The sequence below is a fragment of the Pongo abelii genome, chromosome 4, assembly GCF_028885655.2.
Source record: "Pongo abelii isolate AG06213 chromosome 4, NHGRI_mPonAbe1-v2.0_pri, whole genome shotgun sequence".
Classification (NCBI taxonomy): domain Eukaryota; kingdom Metazoa; phylum Chordata; class Mammalia; order Primates; family Hominidae; genus Pongo; species Pongo abelii.
The window spans coordinates 135,624,195-135,644,839 of NC_071989.2; the positions used below are offsets into that span (position 1 = coordinate 135,624,195).

The window sequence follows — 20,645 nt, forward strand, 5'->3', positions numbered from 1 at the left end:
CACTTTGTGAGGCTGAGGTGGGAAGATCACTTGAGGCCAGGGATCCTAGACCAGCCTGGCCAAAATGGCGAAACCCTGTCTCTACTAAAAATACCAGAATTAGCCGGGAGTGGTAGCACACACCTGTAATCCCAACTACTTGGGAGGCTGAGGCACAAGAATCACTTGAACTTGGGAGGCAGAGGTTGCAGTGAGCTGAGATCACGACACTGCATTCCAGCCTGGGTGACAGAGTGAGACTCTGTCTCAAATAATAATGATAATAATTATGATAATAATAATAATAACAACAACAACAACAAATAACTTGGAGTAGAAAAAGTACAAGACAGAATGTCCTAAGAGGACTTATGAAACACCAAATGCCACTGAATTAATGTTACATGTTGCACATTATTGCAGGCAGTATAATGAAGAGCTGAGCTTATCCTTTAGGATGGTTTTGGTTTGGTTTTTGGAATGACAGTGTCAGAGCACTGGAAAGGAAGTGACAATGCCAATAAAAACCAACTTTGCTCTGTGCTTTTCCATTTATAAAACACTTCTGCCTCTGTTTTTGTATTTGATCAGAAACATGGTGACTGGTTCAATACTGTCTTCCCCTCTTTCCTGAAAGGACACCTTCCTGAAAATAGGTCTGAAGATTGTATAAAAGCCTATATATTATAAGGGATTCTGGCCCTAGAGAGCCAAATATATTATGAAATCTCTAATTATATCTTGCTATTTAGACACAGCATTCAGTGTATACTCCTTTTTCTAATTTTTCTTTCTTTAAACTTTACACAGTTTTGGTTATTTTCTCCTCATTTCAACAACAGTTGACCAGCTCAAGTTCAATAAATGTCTGATTCAGACGAAAAGATTTGCCATTTTTGGCATGTCTAATAACTTCTACCTTTGTCTTACTTAGTTTGTGAGACAAACACTTCTCATAATTACTATTAGGCTTTTAATTTTCCCATTTCCCATTCACTTTTTTGTAATAATGAAATTATGCAGTAACATTTGAATAAGTGAATGAATAATTCTCTGGGTAATGACAAGGATGGTGATTCTGCAAAAATTGAACTATTGGCTTATGGGCAGCTGCACCATAAAATAAACAACATAAAAAGTTCATTCATTAGCTGGCATCTGAGTGTTGTCATGACACAGGGCAGGGAGGTAGTAGCATCAATAGATGCAGTACACATATCCACATTGATGGACTTCAAACGAAGCAATATTGAGGACTGCCTTTACTCTCAGTTTCTCAAGGGTGTGTACCCAGTATCTGGTTTTAATAATTAGTTTAGTTTTAAGAATTAATGTAAGATTCACTGGGTTCTGTTGCTTTGTCTTCTTTTAAAATTATGTTTCTGAAATGAACTTTTTCTAGCTTAGCATAAGCCTGTATCATTTTTCTGCCAACCTTTGGAAGTCTTTTAACTGGTCTCCTAATCTCTTTATTCAGTCATTCATTCATTCTTCATATCTGAATGTCCCAAAATTTTTAATTTATCTTTTGTCTCTCTTTACCATTTTGTATTATTGTTCACCATGGTCATTCTAACTCTTTTTAAAAATAGTTATCGCAGAGGACTAATTTAGAGCATTTAACAAAAGGATTTCTCATACCATGAGGAAAAAAAGAGGTAGAAACCAATGTTACTTTACTTTATAGAACTTTATTTGTGGAATGGCAAGTCACTGTGTGGATGTTATTTGATAATGCAAACTCTGTGGCATTAGCCAATCTGAAAAGTGTGAATGTAATAATACATCCTGTTATTATGGTTGTTCATTTCTAGTGATTTCCTCTCTTATTTCATTTCTAGTGATTTATACTCCTAGATAAAGAAACTATGTAAAGCATTTAACCACCTCAATTTCCTACTTAGAGGGCAATAAATTGTACCGCTTCCCACTTCTAAGACAAAGAAAACAGTATTTCAGTATGGAAAACCTCATCTTGATAGGTACATGTGCAGGATATTAGCATCTGTTAAAAACATCTTATCTTTGGGAGCATCCTAGAGGATGACTAAGTGCCTTGTCATTAACGTTTCGTCTGACCCAGATGAGCTGTACAGATTTGGCTGTTTCTCAACATAGCCACAGGTGGTGGTTCCCAAGATGGATCTTTGGAATACCTTCTGCTGAAGAATTTTGGCTTTTTTAAAAAATAATTTTTGATGGCAAATTGAAAACTAAAACACACAAATTTAACTTGTTCCTCACAGAGTGAAATAGAACTATGAAATTTTTGCTTGGTGGCACAGAAGATTAATCCTACAATCAAAACAAAAAAATTTAAATGTCCACCCCTATTGACATCTTGAGAAAAGTACTTGAGTTTGGATGAAGAATTGATAAAAAGATGTGACTTGGTTCTTTAAAAAAGTAATAGGTTGGAGAGTTACTTTTTGTTCCACCAGGTTTTTTTTGTTTTGTTTTGTTTTGTTTTTTGAAATGGAGTTTCATTCTTGTTGCCCAGGCTGGAGTGCAATGGCACAATCTCAACTCACTGCAACCTCCGCCTCTGGGGTTCAAGCGATCCTCCTTCCTCAGCATCCCGAGTAGCTGGGATTACAGGCACGTGTCAACATACCCGACTAATTTTTGTATTTTTGGTAGAGATGAGGTTTTGCCATATTGGCCAGGCTGGTCTCGAACTCCTGACCTCAAGTGATCTGCCTGCCTCAGCCTCTTAAAGTACTGGAATTAGAGGCATGAGCCACTGCACCTGGCCGTTTATTAGATATTTATTAGCTGTGTAGGGAATAAGGGTAAATACCACGTGTAATTACCAAGAAGCTCTTGCCTTCGAGGAAAAAGCAGACTAAAAAAGTACACATTGCATGCCCATATAAAATATCTCATGTAACCCATAAATATATACATCTACTATGTACCCTCAACAATTAAAAAAAAAACAACTGAGCAGGTAAGCCTGGGTATAGTAAGAGCCAAGTGGCAGTTTTGAGAGCTGCCACAAGAGCTCACTGGAGGCTTCCTGGCAGTGTGGGACCTTGAAGGAGAGATTTGAATGGATGGGGCATCTTAGGTGGGGGAATGGGCTCAGCAAACATGTGGTGGCAGGAATTTACAAAGCATCTTCAAGCAATAGTGATTAAACCATTCCATGGTAGTGGTGAGTTTACATTTGAGAATAATTTTATGATAGGCACTTACGGGACTTTCCCATCCCCATAGTACTATCTGCATTAAAGGAACCCTTCACATTACACTGCAGTTATTTTATGGAAACTAGATGAGATTAGGGGGACCTATTGAGATTCAAGTAAAAATTGGCTAGAAATCTTCCTCCCTATTCCATGAGAAGGTGTAAAATGAGAAAACTGTTCTTCCTTTCAACCACTATGGGATTCTTGGGGCTAGAGACAGAGACAGGGCTCCTGTTTCTTCTAGTGTCACCTGGATCTGAATTCATATTTTCCCTTAAGAAGTTTAAAGATGATCTGAAGCCACCCACCCAGCCACGAATAACCTTCACTTCATAAAATGCCACCAAATATGTGGCTTGAGTGTTTAGAATTTTAAGGTTTGGGACTATGGAAAGAGTTCATATCTTAATACTTAAAACTAAATATTAAACATCCTTACTTTCTAACAGTTCATCCTACCATTGCCACTTTCTCACCACCCATCCTTTTCTGAAGGCTACCACCTCCACCAGGTGGCTTCAGCGCTGTCCTGCTGTCCCTGCACTCCTCCTCTCTTGCTCATTGATGACCCACGTCCACATTCCTATTATCGTCTAAAGCCCTCATCGTTCTCGCCTGTCTTCATCTCAGGTGTTTTTCCCCCAACACTAAGATTTGATAACCAAAGTATAAAGTATTTGTCCTTCCAGTATCCTCCCTGCTTTCAGTTGGTTCCTTAAACACATGTGCAAAATCAGACCATGAGTGAGGTTAGAAATGCTTGAGGCATGTTTACCCTGTGCTCTGACTTTAGAGGCACGAGAATCACCTGCAGATACTGGCTCCTCCCTAGATTTTGATTCAGTAGGTACGTAGTGGGGTCCCAGGATGTGTATTTTTAACAAGGTGTGCTGATGCAGGTGGCCAATATATGCATGACAATCCTTGTTAGACTTACAGTGCCCCATTGAAAAGGCATGCCTTTTTTGTGTGTTTTTAAATTTTAGTGACTTGGCCAGAGGGGGTCACAGAGAATAGCTGGTCTGTGAGAACCCGTGCCTCTCCTCTCTACTTGAAGGGACAATGGCTGTAATACAACGCTGTTCATGTGACAGCCGGAGAAAAGGACCCATTGTTCAGGGGTTGGCTGATGTGCCATTCCGCTGCGGCCAGCCGTCCAACTGAGCTTGGTAGCCCCAAGGAAACAGACACACTTAAATCAGAGAGACAAAGAAAGGAGGTCAAGGCCTTCCACAGTTAAACTACTTGCAGCAATGTGTCAGAGGTAGGATCTGGGAAGGAAAAAAGTAATTCCAAGGAAGCATCATTAATCCTCTGGTTTTGGAGCTGCAGACATGGCGTTGGGGGAACACAAGTCTGTCAAAAAGCCAGTGGATCTTTGGCCAAGGAAGAATTATTTTCTACTGCATCACACTGATTGCAGGACTTATCTCATTGCAGGATTTTATTACTGATTTTAAAAATAAAAAAGCCTCCCTGTGTCCCCAGGCTCATCAAAGGTACCTGATTTAAAAGCCTGCCTAAATCAAGGTCTATGACTTCAGAGAACAATTCTGTGTTCCTGGGAATGGTCACTGTGTATATATTAATAATTCCCTTCCAGATCTAGATAGCTGTTTTGAAGCTAAGAATTTTTTGAGTCTGAAATACAATGAGCGCCATGAGAAAGTTATTGATAAGTTTGGACAGTTATGAGGCTGGGGGACTCTCCAGATGCCATTTAGATACCCTCCCTCATCCCTAACTTTCAAACTGGATTCTAGCCCTGGAGGGAAAGGGTTGCAAACTTCCTGTAAAGATCTAATCCTGAGCCCAATAATTGCTTACATTCTTTGTGTCAGAACAAGATTCAAATTCAAGGTCACAGCCTTTGCAAAGGTCGCAGACTTTTTCCACAGGATTGTTCTTTTAGCCTGATTACTTCCTTTATGAAAAAGTATGTCATTCATTCAGCCTTTGCCTCTGGGTTTCTTTCAAAGGGAGACTTAGTTCCTAGTTCCTGTGGATACTTGTAGGTGGCTTTTCTTTTCTTTTGTTTCCTTTTTTTTTTTTTTTTTTAAGTTAAGCACAGAATACAGACTTGAACGAGGCAGAACAGGGAAAGCCTTTTCTGGACGTGATGGGTTCTGGAGAGCCCATTTACACCAAGTGTTAGGCAGCTGGTGTTCACTGGCCAGTAGGAATCCTTTTGTCTCTGAGATAAGAGGTTTGTGTCCAGGAGAGGGCAATATGTGATTTGCTTGAGGTCACTTAGAGCTCCTAGTAATTATGTCTGTCATTGTACCTTGATTATAGATTATCATTGCAAATCTATTAAAGAAGGAGAAGCAAGCGGATTTCAGAGAGGCAAGTGGCTTTATTTTCTTCATTATGTTTTCATTCCTCCCCCCCCCATTACAGTTTGTTTCTTCTTTACTAAATGGTTTTGCCAATGATATAGATGACTTTGAAGTGGAGAATGGGAAAAGGAGACTTCGTGGGTGGCAAAAGGATTATGCTAAACACTCTCCTGATTAGTTCATTAATTTTCAATTTGTTGCCATTAGGCCTGTTCATTTGGCTCCCCATTTGTGTGATATAGAGAGGCTTGCCCTCAATGCTTCGAGGCCTGAATACTGTGCTATCCTTGAAGTTCTGTGTAGGTGCAGCACTTTTTTAAAAAATAGGAAAGTTAAATGGTCCCTTTTATTATTGTTGTTTGTGTCCCAAGTAGTATATATAATACTAAATGCTTTTGTAGGCATAGGATGCTTAATGGGACTTAGTTTTGTGTCAGAATAAGGGCCCTGCCCAACAAGGGCTTCTGGGATGCTGACATTACGTTTAATCTGAGCAGTGGTTGTTATGGGTATGTTCAGTTTGTGAAAACTTATTGACCTGTTCAATTTTGATTTATGGCTTTTTTTCTGTCTGCATTTTACACTTCAATAAAAAATTCAAAAATTAAAGTCCCATGTTTAATGTAGAATTAAGAATCTATCATGGTGGGAAACTGGAAACTCTCACATAATTTGAATCCTGGTGCAGCTGGGAGGGCCTAGAGCTTTAAATACCCATCAATTCACCCTTACTTCTATAGTCAGAGAGCTGTGTGTCAGAATGCAATGCATTAGCACCATCATAGGTGATTGCTTTACTTCTCTAGGCAGCAACTCCAGTGCCTAAGAGATCAATAGTGTTAGCAGAGTCCCACTCTTTAGAATCTAAAACAAATGCACCTCTCTAGGTTGGCCAAGCAGCAAATCTTTTCATTCCCACTTTCTACCCTCCTCCCATTCATTTTAATCTGTCAGGAGAAATCAGAAGAAGACTCTATGGATTATGGATGTTTTCCTGAATCTTTGGATGACATTTCTCTTATGGTCTAATAGTGGAATGCTTTGTTTCTCTTGGATTTCTCTAACTGGGATGAGTTGATATGAGGGGTGAAGTCTTTGGCTTATCTCCATCACTCATTTCCTCTGACACTTCCTGAGCTCCTCAGTGAGCCACAGGAGCAATACCTGCAAACCCATGCTTCCAGTCCCAGAACAACCTGTTGTCCTTTTTCTCTTGAGAAGACCCTTCTCATCCATCAGTGTGGCGCTGCATATATTATACTAAAGTGAGCCATGAGTCATTGTACCGATAGAACGTTCCAGCTTGCTTTTATAATATGGAGTTGGTAGACTGAAATGGAGAAAATAGGAGCATTTTTTTTCTCCAAAAGAGAGTTTGGGGCCCTTCACTTTGAAATGGGTGCAGCACATCTATGAGAGGTCTGAGTACTAAATGTATACCTTCATTTTGGCCATTGGACTTACAGGTTGGATGTTGATTTACACAAACACATGTGATTAAAGTTGTGGCTTAACAGACAAGATTCTGATGTTCTGGGTCTATTGCTGACCTTGTCATTTACTGTATGAGGTATGACAACCTGGGCTGGGATCCCTTCTCTACCACTGACATCTTGGTAACTTTGGGCAGGCTACTCAAACTCTCTAAAGCCTCTTTTCATCAAATGTGAAAAGATAATAGCATATACTTCAAAGATTGTTGTATTTAGCATAGTGGTAGGCACATAGTAAATGCTCAATATATATTAGTTATTATTATTTAAAACCAAGTAATGTTAAAATAGGGAAGAATAATTAACACATATAGGAATCAGGTCTGCTTCTCATGAAAGAATCATTCAAATGCTTAAATAAGATTCTATTAATTAAATGCAGATGTTAGAAAATGTAGTCTCTGATAGAAGGCATAAACTATAAGGAATTTACAATATTTTGGAATACAAAACAGTTAAATTTACTCATAAGCATAAATGTCTTTTAAGATAGTATGTTACTAAACAAAAAGTTATTTATCTTAACTATAGAATTAGGATGAGGCTGCTAGTGAATGAATTTGTTTTTCCTTGGTAAAATGTCAGCAGAATTGAAAACAGGTGTTCAAACAGTGTCTTGTGTACAAATGCTCCTAGCAGCATTATTCACTAGAGCCAAAACTATTATTTTTGGTGGAAACAACTCAAATGTCCATCAACTGATAAATGGATAAACAAAATGTGATATATTTACAGAATTGAATATTATTTAGTCATGTAAAGAAATGAAGTATGTATGATACATGCTACAACATGGATGAACCTTAGCAACATTATGCTAAGTGAAAAAAGCTAGACACGAAAGACCACATATTGTGTGGTTTCATTTATATAAAATATCTAGAAGAGGCAACTCAACAGAGACAGAAAGTAGATTAGTGGTTTCCAGGGTCTGGGGGAAGGGAAAAATTAGGAGTGACTGTTTGATGGGCATGGCTTTTTCTTTTAGGACAATGGAAATATTCCAGAACTAGATAGTGATGATGGTTGTACAACAGGGTTAAAATGATGAATGTTTAGTTATGCAAATTTTTTAAAGGTTAAAAAATTATTTCAAAAAAATCAGCAGATGTTTGCATTTAGGTGAGATGTGTCTGCATAGATCAGTTGACCCCTGGTCACGTGTGTGCTATGAGGCAAGCCTTTGTTGCATGCTGAGGAGAATACCAAAAATGGCAAGATGCAGCCTTCAGCGCCTTGCCAGTCTGTTTATGAAGAAAGGAAAGGAGGAGGAAGCAGGTAATCTGTTCCAAGTGAATCCATCTCAGAAGGAGAGATCACCAGATTTGGTGACCAGAGAAGGCTTCTTGGAAGAGATGGGACATTGAAAGATTTGTGAGCTTTGTGTAATCACAGAGGAGGAGAGAGTACCCCAATGGCAGAAATGTACAGCCCTGGGGAGGGGGAGGAGTATGGGCAAGGACAAGCAGGGATGGCCAGACTAAAGGATTTGTATAGTGGAATATCAAGAGATAAGGTTGGGGTCGGGTGCAGTGGCTCATGCCTATAAGCCTAGCACTTTGGGAGGCCAAGGTGGGCAGATCACTTGAGGTCAAGAGTTTGAGACCAGCCTGGCCAACATGGCGAAACCCAGTCTCTACTAATATTCAAAAATTAGCTGGGCATGGTGGTGTGCACCTATAATTCCAGCTATTCAGGAGGCTGAGGCAGGAGAATCGCTTGAAACCAGGAGGCAGAGGTTGCAGTGAGCCGAGATTGCACTACTGCACTCCAGCCTGGACAACAGAGTGAGACTCCATCTCAAAAAAAAAAAAAAAAAAAAAAGCAATAAGGTTGGAAGTGTAGGTTGGAGCCAAGTAGGGAAGTCCTGGAAACCTGGCTGCCAGTGCTTAAATTAAATTCACCAGGCAGTAGATAGCAAAGGCTTATCATTGATGATAAAAATAGAAAATGAAATAAAAATGGGGAAGACAATAAGGAGACTATTGCAGTAATTTCACTAATTGCAACACAACCCATCATTATTTATTCAGTATATATTGATTGAGCCCTCATTATACTCCATGCAATCTTCTATGCTAGGGACAGGGCAATATCTAAGATTAAACACATTTCCTGCCCTCCTGGAGTTGCATTCTAGTACACATTTCAAGCATTGACTTCTATGTCCAGTGGACAAATGTAGTTGAAAAGTTAAGGTGTGGATGTATTAGAATGTAGTGGGGTATGGGTCCTAGAATCAGATATCTTGGCTTTGAATCCTGGCTTGCCCCATTGTTAACTGAATGTATATCTGTGAAACAGTTACTCTATGCTTCAGTTTCCTTATAATTTAAGAGGGGATAATTATGGTAGCTCTTTAATAGAGCTGTTATGAAGTTTAATTGAGAAAATAAATGAAAAGGACTTAGGATAATACCTGGCATATAGCAAATGCTCAGTAGGGCTTTCTTGTTTTTTGTATCTGAGATTTTAATTTCTACTCAAGGATTTGTCTAGGTCACTTCTGTTTTTAACTGGGTGAGTCTATTTCAGAATCCTGGCATATTGTATCTCAGGTCTGAGCTCTCCTTAATATGCCGTATGATTTTGGACATTGAACTTGTTGAATTAATTAGCATACAAACTCTGCCTTTCTAATTCAGGCAAGCTGCAAAATTCTTTCCAACAGACCACAGCTCTGGTCTTGTTTTGGGCAGAAGCTTCTAGATAATGCTCCTTCTAGACCCTGAATCAAGAAGTCTTTTGAAGCATCCTGGCCTGAGAGAGCCTGAGAGGTGACCTGACCTCAGCACATCTAGTCTCCCTCTGGAGAAAGCCAGAGTTTGAATTTAATTTCTTTATGTTACCGCATCATAAGGGCTATGGGACTCCTCAGCTCTCTGTGCCTCTGTGCCCCTTTCCATGAGCTGGGATGAAATAGCCAACTAGAACAACTATCAGGACGTATGTTCTTTTTTGTTTACTATTATTATTTTTTGAGACAAAGTCTCCCTCTGTCGCCCAGGCTGGAGGGCAGTGGCATGGTCTCAGCTCACTGTAACCTCTGCCTCCTGGGTTCAAGTGATTCTCCCACCTCAGCCTCCCAGGTAGCTGGGACTACAGGTGCCTGCCGCCATGCCCTGCTAATTTTTGTATTTTTTGGTAGAGACAGGGTTTTGCCATGTTGGCCTGGGTGGTCTCGAACTCATGACCTCAAGTCATCCACCCGCTTCGGCCTCCCAAAGTTCTGGAATTACAGGGGTGAGCCACTGCAACTGGCCTGGAGGTATGTTCCTATGAGTGTATTAAGAAGGATGCCTCAAAGCTTGTGGAAAGAGATTGAGAAACAGAGCCCTTACCAGAAACCAAATTGGCTAGGACCTTGATCTTGGACTTCCTGCCTCCAGAACCATAAGAAATAAATTTCTATTGGCTAAGCCACCCTGTCTATGGTATTTTGTTAACAGCCTGAGCAGACCAAGGCATTAAAAGAGTATTTGTGGACCTAATTTCAAGATTATTCAGAATTGTGGTGACATAAGAAAAACATGAAAAACTGAACCTAACCCACAGTCCTAATACTCATTTAAATGGATAATGTTGACTTTATTTCCTACCATACATTAGTGAGGCCAAAAGGTTATAGAATTTGTTGGTTAAAATCCCCCCAAGACTCATTTTTCCTCTAGAGGAGGTGCTAATAAGCAGTGAAATAGATCAAAAGCTAGTGAGAACCATCGTTGGAGAATATGAGGTAAGGAAAGAGCCTGGACAGTTTGTATTTCAGACTTTTAGTTATTGAACAATTAGCCTCATAGCTGTGTTTTCATAGGATGCACCCAGATTTGAGGGGGTGAAAGTGTGAGGGGAGGCTGAGTAGCAGAGGCCTGCCAGTGAGGAAACACTTCACCTGGGCTAGGAGACATGTGAGGTGGTTCATTGCACCCAAGAGAAGAGATCCTGCTTCCAGAAGAGTGATGACTGTGCCTGAACCCCGCCAAGGATTCAGGTGTGGAGAGTTCCTCACTATAGCTAAGCCAGATGGTCCACTTTTATTTTGGTGAAGGCCAACCTGAAGCAAAGGCACTTTTCTTCCGCCATTAAAAAAAACAACAAAGCAAAAACAGAAACAAAAAAGCTTGTGATGTGGAGCTCTGCCAAGCTAGGGCTGGAAAAAAAAGTCCCTTGCTTTCCTTCCAAGGCAGTATGTAAATGCTGTTTTGTTTGTGCAGCCACCGGGGATGGTTTAGAGTGCCTCACTGAAGGCCATGGCTGCTATAGAATCTGATTTTTATGATTATGAATATCCTATAAGCTAACCGTCTAGGTCTAGTTGTCATCTCCTTGCACAATCATCTTTGGTTGAAGATATTGAATTATATTGAATTGTTATGAAAGCCAAATATTTTCAGAAAGTGATCACCTTAATCTGTTTATAGAAGTTTGAGCATGTGCTTACATGTAGCTCTTTCCCTAAAGGACAGGACTCCTATCATTCTGGCTTTTTCTAGAGTTCAGGTGTGGCAGGCATTAACTGAGACATTAACTCTTCACCCAAGGAGGTTTTCTTATAGCTTAACCTAAGGAGTTTTCTGCTTAGCTAGAGAATTTGGAAGACCACTTTTCATTTCTTGGCCAGGTTGTGCTATTTACAAAAATGAGGCCATGTAATTAGGGCCCCGGTGGCTTGCGGATGCATTCACTGGTACAGAAGAGAGACTACAGTGTTTTCATGGGTTAGTGGCTGACTTTGCCCTCTCTGTTTCCTTTAATGGTAAATATGTCACTGCTGAGAAGGATGGCAACCAAGTCCTGACAGGCAGATTTTCAGAACAAAGTGTTAGTGAGTGAAGAAAGGTCTGTGCAAGCCAGGCAAGTTTTGTCACTGAGTTCTAAGGAACAGTTCTTTAAAAAAACAGGCAGCTTCCCAATTTGTGTCTAGGATTTGGATCCAGCATAAGTAAAACCCCAGGTAGAGCAAAACCCATTTAGCGTATGCTGGGAACCACCGTGCCCTTCTTCCATGGTGCACTTACAGAAATGAGGAGGGGACTGGGCCTCACAGCTTGGCTCCGACTGCTGTGCCCCAGAAGAAAGAGCCATGTGCAGTGGCGGTCCCATCCATTCACTGTGGCCCAGCATTGTTGGCAGCTAAGCGAAGATGCTCGCGGGTGGTTAGCGGTGGGCCTCAGATTCCTTGTTGAAGGCCCAATGGGGAACCCATGGTTAGAGGAAAGAAGTCCAGGCGAAGCGGAGCTACTTAAGGAGAGACATGCTTTTAGGAGGTTTTGCTTCATTGACTCAGTTCAAGTTTTATCTTAAAGGTACTTTATGCTGGGTTGCGGGGGGTGGTGGAATCAGCCGAGTTTGAGATTCCCGCATTACTCATGAGCCAAGCTTAGCTGCCTGCTTTTAGAATTGCATCAACTTGAGGTAATTTTTTTAATGTTTTCTAATCCTGGAGCAAATGAAAAGCATTGACAGTGATGCAGATTTCAAGGTCAATGTCACTAATCCATGAAAATGTTTGTTTTGTTTTGCTTTGGCATGGCCTTGAATGAAACAACAACAAAGAAATGCTTCCAGAGTGAGAGGAGCACACTTCTCCCCTAGAGTTCTGTTAGATAACCCAGAATACTCAAAAAAATATTGGCTCTGGAGCCTAAAGACCTTGCCTTGAGTTGTAGCTGTGCCACACCATATGATGTTAGACACCTGAGAAAACTCTTCTGTGCCTCAGTTTCTTTCTTCACAAGACAAAGAGATCAAAAAGGCCCTTCCCAACCCTGTGAACCTGACTAGGGAGCCTCTGGGGCCGTGTCTGGGCTGTTGGGGTGTGGCTGAGTGGTGGGAATGGGGTGGGCAGGGTTCATCACTGGCAAAAGCTACGGCAGAGCCCCAGCTTCGCCTGGGCTAGATGTTTTGCCTGGCCACGGAGCTGCACACCAAATGGAAGTTATAAGACTGTGTGACTGAAAGTGTTTACTTTGAGGATGAGTACTAATATCTAGTATCTGTGGGGCAGCTGTTTCCCTGGGTGCTCTTCCTCTATGTTGGCTCATGGTGAGGGCACAGCCTAAAGAGCTATACTGACATGTTTCTTCAAATACAACTTTAGCATAGTCTCAAAATTTCACTAACTTCAGACCAAATCCAAATTTTCTTCTATCCGTGATGGAGACATTTTCTTCCACCCCACCATGATAGATCTTTGAGAACATGTATAAAAATTAATGTTGCTATCTTCTTTTATATTGAATTTACAAATTAAAAAAAAGGAAATTGTTGGCTTTAAAACATTCTGTAAAGTCTGTTTTCTGTTTGCCAAAAGACCCTGATGGCACAGGGCTTTGGTTCAGGAGTGTGGTGTGTAAACCCCGGTCCTTCTCCATGGGGTAATAGAGCCCCGGGATTCTAATCCATGCCACATGCGATGACCTGAGCAGACCCTGTAGGAAAACAGAAGTCTCGCTGTCCCCTCATGGAGCAGTTGCTCACAGTCCGTTGTACAGCTGTGGCCTGCTTTGTTGGGAAGTGCAGTGTGACTTGATCTTTTAAGCTCTTTTCTCCCTATAGGTATTATAAATAACAACTGTTCTGTGGGAGTACCTGCCAGGAGGGCTTGAGATCTGCATTCTGTACTCAAAAAGCATTGTTTTTTGTAATCTTAAATTCATTAGCAATTACGAGAGAGGAGAAAAATAAAACCCCAAATCAAAGTGACTTTGTTATGACGCAGAAAATCCAAATTAGGGAAATAAGAATTGAAATTGAGAAAGACAAGCTCCTTTATAACCTCAAATTCCTTAGAATTTTTCTGAGAATGTCACAAACAGGTCCAGATCCCTAAGATATTCCAAGTTCAACAAACAAATCAGTTTGAATTCAGGCAGGCTATTGTCAAGAGCTGGAATTCTGACATTGCACAGTGGCTTCGAAATGCTTGATGCCCTTTTGGTTTCCGTGTACTTAAAGTTAAGAAAATGTGGCACATATACACCATGGAATACTATGCAGCCATAAAAAATGATGAGTTCATGTCCTTTGTAGGGACATGGATGAAGCTGGAAACCATCATTCTCAGCAAACTATCGCAAGGACAAAAAACCAAACACCGCATGTTCTCACTCATAGGTGGGAACTGAACAATGAGAACACATGGACACAGGAAGGGGAACATCACACACCGGGCCTGTTGTGGGGTGGGGGGAGGGGGGAGGGATAGCATTAGGAGATATACCTAATGTTAAATGACGAGTTAATGGGTGCAGGACACCAACATGGCACATGTATACATATGTAACTAACCTGCATGTTGTGCACATGTACCCTAAAACTTAAAGTATAATAAAAAATAATAATAAAAATAAATAAAAGTAAAAATACAAAAAAATTAAAATAAAAGGTTAAGAGAAAGTTAAATTCCTCTATTTTGGTTTCTGTATATGGGTTCTGGAGGGATTGCCATCTGTTTTAGAGCTCTCCAGAACTGAGAGGTAAAATTCTGGGACACTGGCCCAAGGAGAAGGGGGTGAAGAGACCAGGCTGATACAGGATCACACTGTTGTTATTATGTTTTCCCTCCTTCCACTTTCAAGTCCTAGCAACTGCATTACCAGTCCATGTGCGGTCCTTGTGATCCATGGAAGAATTCATGAATGTCTGTCTTAATCATGCAGATGAGTAGTGAAAAGAAGTAAACAAGGAATTCTCACCTTTTGGGCAGACATCTGTTACTTACACTTTAATACTAGCTTGCTTTTAGACTTTGTAAAATATTGTGGTAAAATACACATAACATACCATACAATTCAGCATTTTTAATGTATAGTTCTGTGGCATTTTAAGTATATTCACACCGTTGTGAAGCCATCACCACCGTCCACCTCCAGAACTTTTTCATGATCCCAAATTGAAACTCTGTACCCATTAAATAGCAGCTCCCCATTTTCCTCTTACTCCAGCCCCTGGCAACCACCATTCTACTTTCTGTCTTTATGAATTTGACTACTCTATGTACTTCATATAAATGGAATCAGACAGTATTTTTTCTTTTGTAACTGGCTGATTTTACTTAGAATAATGTCCTCAAAGTCCAGCCAAGTTGTAGCATGTGCCAGTTTCATTGCTTTTTGAGGCTAAATAATATTCAATTGTAGTATATACCACATTTTGTTTATCCAGTCATTCATTAATGGACATTTGTGTCATTTCCACCTTTTCAGTATTGTGAATAGTGCTGCTATGAACATTGGTGTACAAATATCTGTTCAATTCCCTGCTTTCAATTCTCTTTTGGGTATATATATCCAGAAGGGGAATTGCTGCAACATATGGTAATTCCATGTTTTTTGAGGAATCACCATACTGTTTTTCTACAGTGGCTGCTCCATTTTACATTTCCATCAGCAATGCGCAAGAGTTCCAATTTTTCCACATCCTTGCCAACTCTTTCTTTCTTTCTTTCTTTCTGAGGAGGGGGTGACAATAGCAATCCTAATCAGTGTGAAGTTATCTCATTGTGGTTTGATTTGCATTTCCCTAATGATTACTGATATTGGCCTTTTTTAAATGTGCATATTGGCCATTGGTATATCTTCTTTTAAAAAATGTTTATGCAAGTTCTTTGCCCATATTTTAATTAGGTTGTCTGTTTTGTTACTGCTGTGTTGTAGGAGTTCTTTTTATATTGTTGATATTGATCCTTTATCATGTGTTACAAATATTTTCTCTCATTCTGTGGGTTGTGTTTTTACTCTGTTGATAGTGTCCTTTGTTGCAAAAATTTTAAATTTTGATGAAGTCCAGTTTATCTGTTTTCTCTTTTATTGCTTGTGCTTTTAGTATCATATCCAAGAATCATTGCCAAATTGCTTTTAGATTTTTTTTTAAGGATAGCCCCTCTCTCTGTAATACCACAAAAACCATTACTTGTAGAAATTTCTCTTTGAAGGGATTTTGCTCTGAGACGTCTCTTTTTTACTTGTTTGGAGAGTGGCCTTTTTATTACTTGGGAATTGGTTGATTCCACTTTCACCATGCCCTATCATTCTCTTCTCTTCTTCTCAGGGAGATCACAAAGGCTCATTTATGGATAAAAAGAAAAGAGGGAGTGAGGGAAAGGCTTAGTTTGAAAATAGCCTCAATCATTTGTACTATAGGGGCTAAGGAGAGAAAGGGCAGGTTTCAGAACGTCTGGGGCATATGAGTGGGTTCTTTAGCAATCATGACTTGCAAGGAGTCTGTGACACCAAACTGGACTGCCATTTGTCTAAGAAGGCTGAGATCTCCTTCCTAAAGCACCCTTCTTTTGTCCTCAGGCTGGAAAGATTGCTGAAAAGTGAGCAGGCCCCTAGGTGAACCTCTAAGGAACCTCAGTCCCCCTCCCAAAGACATAATATTCCATGCCTGAAACTTCTCCAAGTGTATAGACAGTGACTTTTTATAAATGCTCATTCCTTTTTTAGAAAACACAATATATTCCTCTTATTTTTATTAAGTGTTGGTAAAACCCTTCTAATTGAAAATGCTTTTCCTCCTTGCCAGTTTCTCATACTTTACTCACTATTATTTCTGGATTATATTCTGTGTACAAAAATCACCATTTAATAGTAACTACACATCCAAACACTATAGATATTGCTTAGTATAAAAAGGCAGCTGGGGAGTACATCATAAATTCATACAATCTCATCTTGAAGAGCAAACTAAATACAGAGACAGCCTAAAGGACATTCTTCTTTACACTTGGTGGTTCCAGAAGAATGTATTTAAATGTTATGTAACTTTTAGTCTTTTCTCATTACTTATGTCACAGCTGTGGGCTTCTGAGCCATGGGGCTGCTGTTTACTTTAGACAGACAGTTTTGAGTTAGGTGAGTATTTGACTATTTTCCTACCCAGCATGTGTTCAGATGTGAGGTGTTTGCTTTTATGCTTGTACGTCTGGTATGAAGAATGGTTTTGTGTGCCAATAATTGTCCCTGTGCTGCTGCCTGCACACTAACTTGACTCAGAAATACAAAGAACTGTGTCTGGAATTTGCAGTTTTAAGAAGTTGAATGATGACATACTTCATAAAGAGAACTCTTTTCAAATGAACTGTAGTTTAATTAGTAGATCCCTCACTTGCCTATGTATAGGCTTGAAGAGTCGGAGAACAGTTTTACTGAGGTCAAGGAAGGCTGGCAATAAGTTTCTCTAATAGGCATGTTACAGAATGCAACATTAAATTCCTGAAATCTCATTTGGTGATGGTCTTCAAAAAGAATCATTTTTATTCATAGGGCCTCAATCATCTAAGGGACTAGATATCCAGAGAAGCCAGCTTCTCAGTGTTGCGTGCACTTTAAAAAGTCATAATTACTCCAGGAGCTAGGAAATGCTTTAAAGCAGCAGCATCTCATCACAACTCCTAATTTTAATGTGTGCAAGTAGGCATCCTAACAAAACCACAGCTCAGCCCCCACCTTGTCTCGCCTTGCTCCTTCCTCTCTCACTGTGCCTCCTTTTCATGGTCTCCAGGGAAGCATGGTCAGTTTTGAAGGAGGGAGAGAAGGCAGAGAGGGATGGAAGTCAGAGCAAGCAGCCCAGGCCCCACTTCTATCTTAACTGGCACCAAGAAAAAGTGCCTTCAGCTGTCACAGTGGCTTGTGGGCACCAGGCTTTGCTTGTTTGCCATAGAAATCCTGGTCGTAACAGAGACCAATGCCATTCAGGCAGTGAGCAGGAAGCTGCTTTTATGGGGAGCTTTTTGGCACTGTGTCCGACATACACTCCAGTCAATCACAGTAAAGGGCCTAATAACAGATGTGGTAATTAAGCCTGAAGAACTGTCTCTATTTTTTCATTTTTATTTCAGAGAATAACAAAGTGCTTCATTAAACCCCCAATCGCACAGAGTTTTGAATTGGGCACACTGATGTGGTAAAAACTTACATCTCTGTAAGGACTTTCTTCTGAAGTTCTTATCAGCAAGGGTGCCTCAGAGGGAAGGTTGGATCCTTTTAGCCAGGACAGTTATGTTCTTTCTGGGTTGCGCTTTGCACTCCAATACCAAACCATATGCAGAATCCTGGGATACAACCAGTTTCCTATAAGTACCTTGGATATGAATAAACAGTTTTAGCTTTTATGTGCTTTTGTAAATGTAAAATGTTCTCTGACTCCTTTCGGTTCAATTTTACTGCTTATAGCAAGAAATTAACTATAGCTTTCAATCTTAGAAAGGTTTCAGATAACCTGAAACCATGGTAAATTACCATATTTTAATAAGATAAATTATCTTGAAAAAAATTTAATTACATCTGAAAAGGTCTGTCTTTGATTGTGGCAGTTTCTAAGGCAAATGTCTTCATTAAGGTTGTTTTTCTTTCTTTTTAAATGATGAACATGAATCTGGCTCATCATTAAAGGAAATTAATCTAAGAATTTAATGACTTGGGACAGGTAGAAAAAGTATATGTTCTCAACAGTAAGAACACATGGCTGAAAACTTTCTCTTTACTCTTCCTGGATTGTGAAGGCTGGTTCTCTGTGACCCTGGGGCTCTTGGGAAAGAGCATGGCTGTCTTTCTGACATGGCTTTATGGGATCATGTAGATTTGGAAGCCACATTTATATCCCAGAGATAATTTTTTTGTTTGTTTCTAATTCCATGTAGCCATAGATCCACTTTGTAAGATTATTGCTTTATTATCTTCTCTCCAAATGCATACATCTGAGTTTTCAGGGTACCTCCAAGAGAATTTGTAGTTGACTAGATTCTTTTAACTTGACCCATAAAGCATATGATTTATGGAGAAGAATCAAGATTTAATTATAATTTCAATTCTCATGTTAATAAAGCATAAACTTAACCTACTCATCCGATTAGCCTAAAAAAGTAATTTGTGTGTATTTAACATTTGTACACACTTATATGCACGGACACATATAAAAACAGTACTGACCTTTATGGCACTTCATATTTGTTTTCTCATCTGAAACTTAATACTTACAATTCACTTTTTACTACCTTTATCCATTTAGACAACCTTTTCCTCCATTGATGTTAAACATGTTTCTTGCTAAATGTAAAATCAGCAATGTACAGACTCAGATTTTGCCACATTAAAATTTGTTTTAAGAAACCACCCCTGTATACACTTTGTATCTAGAAGTGAGAACTCCCAGATACATTGCGGAAGACTTGTGGTCAGGCAGACACCTCCCTCAGGATTAGTCAATTGCTGAAAAAGTAAAGCTTTTCTTTAAATAAGATTCAGAATAACTTCCTTATAGTTTTTCCTAAGAAGGGCAAGATTTTCTGGGATGATACACCTTAAGTTTTAGTTTCGGTTCCATTGCTGGTGGGGAGATATTTCTGTAGGTTCTGGGAGATGCCTTGAAGATGAAGTGGAAAGTTGGCCAACCAAGGGCGGCCCTGAGCTGAAGCGCCACCTCCTGGCGGAATAGGTCACTTCAGGGATTGTTTCTCAGTTACCCAGGCTGCCTGCTGAGGCATCTGTTCTCCCCAGTTATGGATCCCACTCTGTTATTTCTCTCCCACCTCACCCCTCTGGATCGGTTGTCTGGGACTCACAGGATATGATCCCTTGACTCTCCTCAAATGCTCAATATACTTTAATGTTTCATGACTTTATAGGTGCTGGTATTGTTCTTACTCAGCAACAGTATATTGATCATCTGTTATATTCTTGCAGATGGGGAGAGAAGTAGAAGTCAGAGAGGAGTAGAATAGGAGACAAGACAAAACCATGGGCTCTGCTTTCAAGGACCCAACAGTCTAGTTGAAGAGGTGGGATTGGTTATGTCAAAAGATGACCAGCAGCCCAAGGCAACGGAGAAATATCAGATGAAGTATATGGAGAGTTGGTTCCGTTAGAGATTTCTATGCAGTTTCTAGTGAAAAGACTAGAGAATTTTTACTTATGTCCTGAACACACTGTTAAGTAGATCTTGGATGAGAAAATAAATTATTGCAAAGCGAGAAGTAGGTTGACAGAAAGCTTATGTAATGGTTTGAATTTCAAACAATTAGGGAAGCTTACATGTTGGACTAAAGGAATTTTAGAAATGAATCATAGGGTCTTTCAAATTAGCAGGATAGGAAAAATATATTCCAGGCAGGAACTATTTCTACTCTTCATAGATTCTTCAATTGAGATATTCTTCATGTATAGTTTAAATTCATTAGATTTTATTTTCCCATTTAAATTAAATGATTAGGAAGTTTAAAATCTTGAACAAATGACAGTAATATAGTTTATGGAAACTGTGTCTTTATAAGAAGGAAATGAATGTATTCATTGTGATGGGGTGCACTTAATTTTGAGTGCTTTTGGCTGCTGTTGTTTCCAATATTTGCAGTAAAATGAAGATACTGCTATTAAAGACTTTGAATCTTAAAAAACAGGAGCTGAGGGAGAGAATTTATAATAAAGGCAACAGGGAAATGACATTTGATGAGGACAAGAACAGAAGAGATTAAGGAAAATGTCAGAGGTTGCAAAGCTTGTGGCCCTGCTGAGTTCAGAACTCAGTGTTAGTTCAAAAACCTTTAGCTTCCTTAGTTCAAATTGCCCTTAAAGAGTTATCAGAACCTGCTTAAAATTAAAGGTTTTTTCCCCATAAAAACTGTAATTATCTTGATATTAATG

General features: G+C 39.6%; 1 protein-coding gene across 4 annotated transcripts in view; it reads left to right on the forward strand.

Moving 5' to 3' along the window:
- MEGF10 (multiple EGF like domains 10) overlaps window positions 1–20,645 on the forward strand; it is a 244,996-nt gene that overhangs the window by 70,481 nt on the left and 153,870 nt on the right. The window contains exon 1 of one of the 4 annotated variants that reach the window (XM_024247172.3): window positions 5,497–5,516. The exons of the other annotated variants lie outside the window; for them this stretch is intronic. The gene's annotated coding sequence lies outside the window, so the exon portion shown is untranslated. Of the gene's footprint in view, window positions 1–5,496; window positions 5,517–20,645 lie in introns of those variants that run through there. 4 annotated transcript variants of the gene reach the window in all.